Source organism: Passer domesticus, chromosome 3 (assembly GCF_036417665.1).
Source record: "Passer domesticus isolate bPasDom1 chromosome 3, bPasDom1.hap1, whole genome shotgun sequence".
NCBI classification, from domain to species: Eukaryota; Metazoa; Chordata; class Aves; order Passeriformes; family Passeridae; genus Passer; species Passer domesticus.
The window spans coordinates 4,754,532-4,760,688 of record NC_087476.1 but is presented as its reverse complement, the minus strand read 5'-3'; the positions used below and the strand labels follow the sequence as shown (position 1 = coordinate 4,760,688).

Here is a 6,157-nt window from a genome sequence, read left to right as displayed (position 1 = left end):
GGCATTTCCACTTCCAGTCTCAGCTTGCAACCAGCAGTAAAAGAACAGAGGAACTTGATGAAGTCTGTTTTGAGTTTAGGTGTAAAAATGACGGAGGATCATCTGCTTTCTATCTTGTATGAATTGCTGGCTAGTCCTTCTCAGTCAAGATGTTCAAGTGAGGATTATTACATTTTTAAGGAGATTGTGTAGGGGCCTAGAATAGGGGCTGGGTTAACAGAACCAGGAGATCCTTCTCTCTCTGTCTCCTCTATAAATCTCTCATTATCAAAATAATGTCTTGTTTGTGGTCTTGGATGGCTCTGCCTTGAATGAGTCATATTTCTTTTGATACAGATGATTCATATCACTTCTTGAACAGGCCAGGCTTGATCTGCAGAAAAGCTTTAGCAATAGAAAAGCTATAGCAAATAGGCTCTGCACATGCTCGAAGTTTCTGATAATCAGCCTTTATTTAATTAAGCTTCATATCTGTCTCGTGAGGTAATAATTATTATTCTACAAGTTATACTTGATTATAGAAAAGAAAGAACCCACAGATACTGAGATGGATGAAAGTGATGGGAGGTGTTATAGTAAAGATCTGGATTAAGAAGTGTCTCCCTTACTATTGCTCCTAAACAGACAAAGCCTAATGCAAATTGTAGATAAAAATTCAACACAGCCAACAAGTGTCTGTCTGCTCTCAGGCTGCATGGCCATGGTTTCTTAGGCTGCTTCCTGAAAAGGATAATAATCCCTCTCTTCCTGTGCCAGTGAACAGGATTGTCCGGCACTTAAAGTGTCAGGAAAGGGATGTTTTTCAATTTAGACTTTGTGGTTTCTGAACTCTTGCAGCACACAGCTAAGATCAAGCATGGTTTCTGCATGTGGAGGAGCTACCAATGGTGCAGCTTAACAGGATTCAGCCTCCAAAAGCTGTAAATATGTTTGGGGTGAAAGAAGTTGTGAATGAAACCCAGATGAAGGAATGTGTAGTTAAGGAGTGATTTGAGACAGTTTGCCAATTATGACCCTCTTTGGTTCTCCTTCAGCAACATGATCTCCAGAGCTGAACCTGACAAGTAAAGTTGTGTACCTCTTTGTCTTTCACTCTGGACCTGAAATCAAACAATGAATACAGTTTTACCTTAAAAACCACCAAAAAACCAAAAAAAACCCGAAACAACCAAACCCAAAAATACCAACCCCCCCCCCACCAAATAAAAAAAAACCCAGGGCGAAAAAAACCCCTACAAAACTAACCACATATTAATTGTATCCCAATTAATCACAATTCATAATTAATCATTTATTAATTGTGTAAAAACAGTCAAAATCATAAGTACCCATGAAAGTTCTGTCCCTTCCCACATTAGAAAATAATGTATTTTTGTTTTCTTCTCCAACTGTTTATTTTACAGCATTAAAACAAAAATAAATTAGCCTGAAAAGTCTAACACCATTGGATTTCTTAACAATTGCTCTGATATACCTGCAGATATGATTCAACATTAGATTTAACCCTACTCATTATGACGCTTCCAAAGATCAAAGTAGAAAATAAATAATTTTAAAATAAGAACGTAAATAAGACACCTAAGTGATGTTTGAAAATGTCACAGAAAGAGAAAAGAGCTTACTGAAAACCAAGCTGCCCTGTCTATTCAGACACCCAAGCTGATTTGCACCTATGGTTATTTTCCTGAAAGAACTTAGAAAAGATGCCTAATCTTCCCATTCCAGCATTTCCATATCTGTCTAAGTGGGCACTTGAAAAGAAATGAATTATGAGATGACACATCAGATCATTTCTATCAAATATAATAATGCTAAGTAAATCAAAAAATGCTAAAAGAGTGGAATTAAAAATTCACAAACCCTTATTTCACACAGAACTTCTCTTCCAAAATGCTACATTTAATGCAGTGCACTATTATCTTACAGAAACATAGAATTGCTTATGGTGGAAAAGACTTCTAAGGTCATTGAGCCCAAGCCTTCCCCCAGCACTGCCAAATTCACCACATGTTCCCAAGTGCCACATCTACATATTTTAAAGGGTTTAAAGCCCTTCCAGGGATGGTGAATCCACAACTACCCTGGACAGCCTATTCTAGACCTTGAATAGTTTTCCTACTGCTGTTGGCTTTAAGTGGGAACCATTCAGAGAGAGTGACCTCAGGTAGAACCCCAAACTGGATCTTGCAAAAACTTTATATACATATAAACAGGAAGTTGGTGCTTAGTTTGGAGGTCATTGAAATTCATTTTTCTGTAGAACTGTGACCACCTGCTTGATCACATGGGCTAAATTTGCTTTCCCAATGCAGTCCCTTGCTTACCAACAGGCACATCACAGTCATTGGACTCCCTCACGTTGTCAATATAGAGTCATACCAATTCCAGTGAAATAGATTAAAGCCCTTTTTCTTCTAGTTGTAGGTTCACGGAAATATCTCAGAAGGAGCTGGCAGACTGGAAATTTGCAGAGATATTGTGTCTGTTTGCATGGATAAGCAGAGATTAATTTTCCAGGTCACCATCCTTTCGCAAAACATACAATTCATGTTGGAAAGGAAAAGAAAAAACCAACAAAAATCCCCAAAAATACAAACTTAAAACTTCAGAGAATCTTGAAACAAAACCTCATCATTTTGTCAAGAAAAGGAAGTCCTAATATCAATCTATAAGTTAAATATCTAGAGAGAGATACAGCCATAATTAATTCAGTGATAATGAGGCAATCAATACATTGACACTTTCTGATTAGACAAGGATGGTTGCTGGATCACCATTTATCTCCCAGTTCCCCAATAGTCAATGCCTTTAATGAAAAGTCTACTTTGACTCTTTCCCACTTGATGTTTCAGCTTGTTTGAACTATTAGCTCCAATTTTTGTCAGGCTGGAATGCTACAGAGCAGGCTGCTAGGATACTGCAAGATTCATGGGTTTTGGATATTATACCACAGTAAAACAGCTGGAGGGGAGGGGAGAACCGGTATGGTGAGTAATGGCAAATGCATCCATCACAACAAAGAAACTTCTATCATCCCCACTGGCAAAACTGTGAGTTACTGAACTATCAAGGATCTGAGGCTGAGGTTTTTGAATGATAGCTATATATACTTTCCCCTTAGAGGAGTGATCTTGGTTTGGACAGATGATATTTGTTGCTATCAATGATGACAATGAACATCTGTGCTCAGTGGTAGCTGCTTGTAATTTCTTTGCCAAACATATCCACTCACAGGACAAATAGATGCATTTTGAAATTAGCAATAAATAGGACCAAAAATCCATGCAAGGTGTAGTACTGTCCAGCCATCTTTGAAGGAAATAGTTTTTTTCTACTGACCTGGTGGCATCACTGAGTCTATGTATGCCATCTCCTACATTTTATTATAAAGATTTTTAGCAGTGATGTACAATATTCCCATGGGGCAAAAGAACTACCAAGGTATGAGCTCAGTTTGTCACAGAATAGTTGCCTTTCTTCAAAACTGTATCAGTGCTTGTACAAAAAGCACCAGGAAAGAAACTGTGGGACAGTTGATGTTAATGGTGAAAGTCTCTTTGACTTCAAAAAAGACAAGAGTTCACTCCCTGAGCACTGATCCAAGGCCGTCTCCAATTTTGGTATGCATTTGTGAACAGTTTTTGCAATAGTGAATAGAATTGAAGCACCTAAACTTAGTCAATTTGGTGTTTAAATTTGGTGTTTAATTACCTTAGGGTGCAGTATGAGTTGAAATTTTGAACCAGCTTTGGTTCCCAACCCTACATCTTGATTTAATAATTTTGTTTTCATCATTACATAGCTTAATAGGTCTGGGGAAGGTTATCATAAATGATCATGTTATATAGCTTTCAGATGTATGTGTGAAGTCAGATTGGATAATTGTAAGGATTTTTTTTTTATTGTCTTATCCACCTCTTTGTTTAAGGCTGTAATTCATAACCATCCTTTTTTTTTCTTCCTGTCCCAGTTCCTTAAATATAAACTAAAACGTCTGCAGAATGAGGGAAAGACAGAAACGTGACAGAAACATAAGGCAAGCAGCAGTGAGAACATCTCAGAACCAAGAAAAAATATTTAAGGAGGACATACACCACAGAGGGTGCCAAGAGACTCATTCATGCTTCAACACCAGCGTCAGGTGAGCAGTTAAAACATACCACCCAAAGTGCAGCTGTAATTACGAGAAGTGAACTAATAATGGGTAAGTATATAAAAACAAAGACTGGGAAGAGACAGTCAAAATGAACTGGGGAATGAGGCCACTTAAAGCATCGACGTTAAACTCAAAGATAGAAACGGCACAGGCCCCTATGAAGTGATTTAACTTTGTGAGGGACAACTGGCCTTTCGTTCTCACCACTCAGAAACCTTGAAATCTTTTCCCTCTGGGCTTTTGCAGTGAGAATAGTCTTCGACTCTTAAGTCTTAAATACCTGAATCATTTGTATTTAAAATGCCTTAACATTATATCATGGGTTTGAAGTAGCCACGGTCTGTATCCAACATGAGCATCCAGTGATGCAGGGGAAGGATGATTGCCCTCTAAGTGGGGTCAAAGTTGATGCCTAGAATTATTTAGATTTCATGCACCGTTGGTTCTGGACTTTGCTCCTTGTTCTTCACTAGTTTCAGATGCATAAGATGAATAGGAACATATTTAGCCACTTGTGGGTCTCTAATCTATGAGAACATAATGATTTAAAATAGTGATGGGTTGATTTAGATTATTGATAAGTCTGAAGGATTAAGGCCTACTCACAGTGTAAAAGGAGAGAAATTTTTGCAGTGTTGAATTTCTCCTCCATTGCAAGTTTACTCTCACCAGCTGCATCAGGAGCTAGTGTCCCTTCATTGCCATCATCTTTAGGTGGTAGAGGGAGTGGTGAACTAAGGAATTCTAGTGTGGGATTCCCTTTCTGAATAATTTATATAAATTTATTCTAGATAACTATATCCCAAAACAAGCTTTACTGAGTCATCTGAATCCATGATGCTGCTGATTTGCTGGCTACATCCCAGTGAGGTTATTAGCTACTGAGCAACCTGCTTTAGTGGAACGTGTTCCTGTCCATGGCAGGGGAGTGGAACTAGATGGTCTTTAAGGTCTCTCCCAAGCCCAACCAGCCTTAGGTCCTATAATGTGACACAGGACATATAAGAGACCTGGACTCTTTTGATTAAATATCCTACATTATCACAAGTGCACTAAACACCTATGGCTGAGCACTTGAATCCTGCTCTTAGTTGACACAGTCAGTGGAGCTTGGAGGACAATTCATCTTCTTTTAAGCCAGATATCTAAGCAATATCTATTCTAGGAAATAAAACACTGCCAAGACTCAAGGGTGGAAATGGTTTTGGCTGAATAGGCACAGCCACAGACAGAAGTCTTCTAAACAGAGGTTGAATCTGCCCATCTCATTTTGGAGGCTGGAAGAGTTTAAATCATGCTCTGGCTAAACTGTATCTGTTGGCAAAATTACCCTGGCACAACTTTACTGACTGTACTGTTTATATCTCCACTGGTGATAGGAACAGAAACGGCTCTTGCCGGCTTAGACACTGATTGTAGACATTAAAGTTGAGTTTCTTAATCTTGAGCTGAATCCTACCTCTGGAGAAGGATGGGGGCAGCCTGCAGCCCAGGGCGCCAGGCACCTCCTTGGGAATGGGAACAAGAGCCCAGGAGTTGGAGTCAGGATCAGGTCCAGTGAATGTAACCAGGATTAGACACAGCCAGGCAGGGCCAGGCTCAGGTCTGCAAGTGCTTCAGCTCCTGTCAAGGGTAAAACAGCACTTTTGCTGACCTGCTCAGTCTGGCAGATGATTGAATAAGATTTGTTTGTCAGAGCTATGATCTCACAGTTGCTCTTAACTGACTAAACTGCTTTCTGTATTGCAGTATGAAGACCATCCACCTGAAGCCACACATCTCCCACCTCTCTTTCATGCTGTTTGGGTGGTTGGGTTTGTGTTCTTTTGTTGCGACTGTTGCTTTTCACTGAGCAATCATCTGAATTATTTGCCTGAACTTTCATTTTCTCTCTTCATCCTCTTTAGCAAGATCAGTTTTGGGATCTAGCTCAGAGTGAGGTTCCATAGTTTGGGGACCCAGCTCAGAGTGGAATTCCATAGCCCCAAATGCTATTCCAAA

At 39.4% G+C, this 6,157-nt stretch overlaps 1 long non-coding RNA gene across 1 annotated transcript; it reads right to left on the bottom strand.

The window, feature by feature from the left end:
- Window positions 1-670: 670 nt before the first annotated feature.
- LOC135297864 (uncharacterized) lies at window positions 671-5,805 on the bottom strand. Its single transcript, XR_010359786.1, has 3 exons — window positions 5,616-5,805; window positions 2,325-2,482; window positions 671-1,100 (listed from the first exon to the last, which is right to left on the bottom strand). It is a non-coding gene; the product is annotated as an uncharacterized LOC135297864 (long non-coding RNA).
- Between the last annotated feature and the right edge of the window lie 352 nt (window positions 5,806-6,157).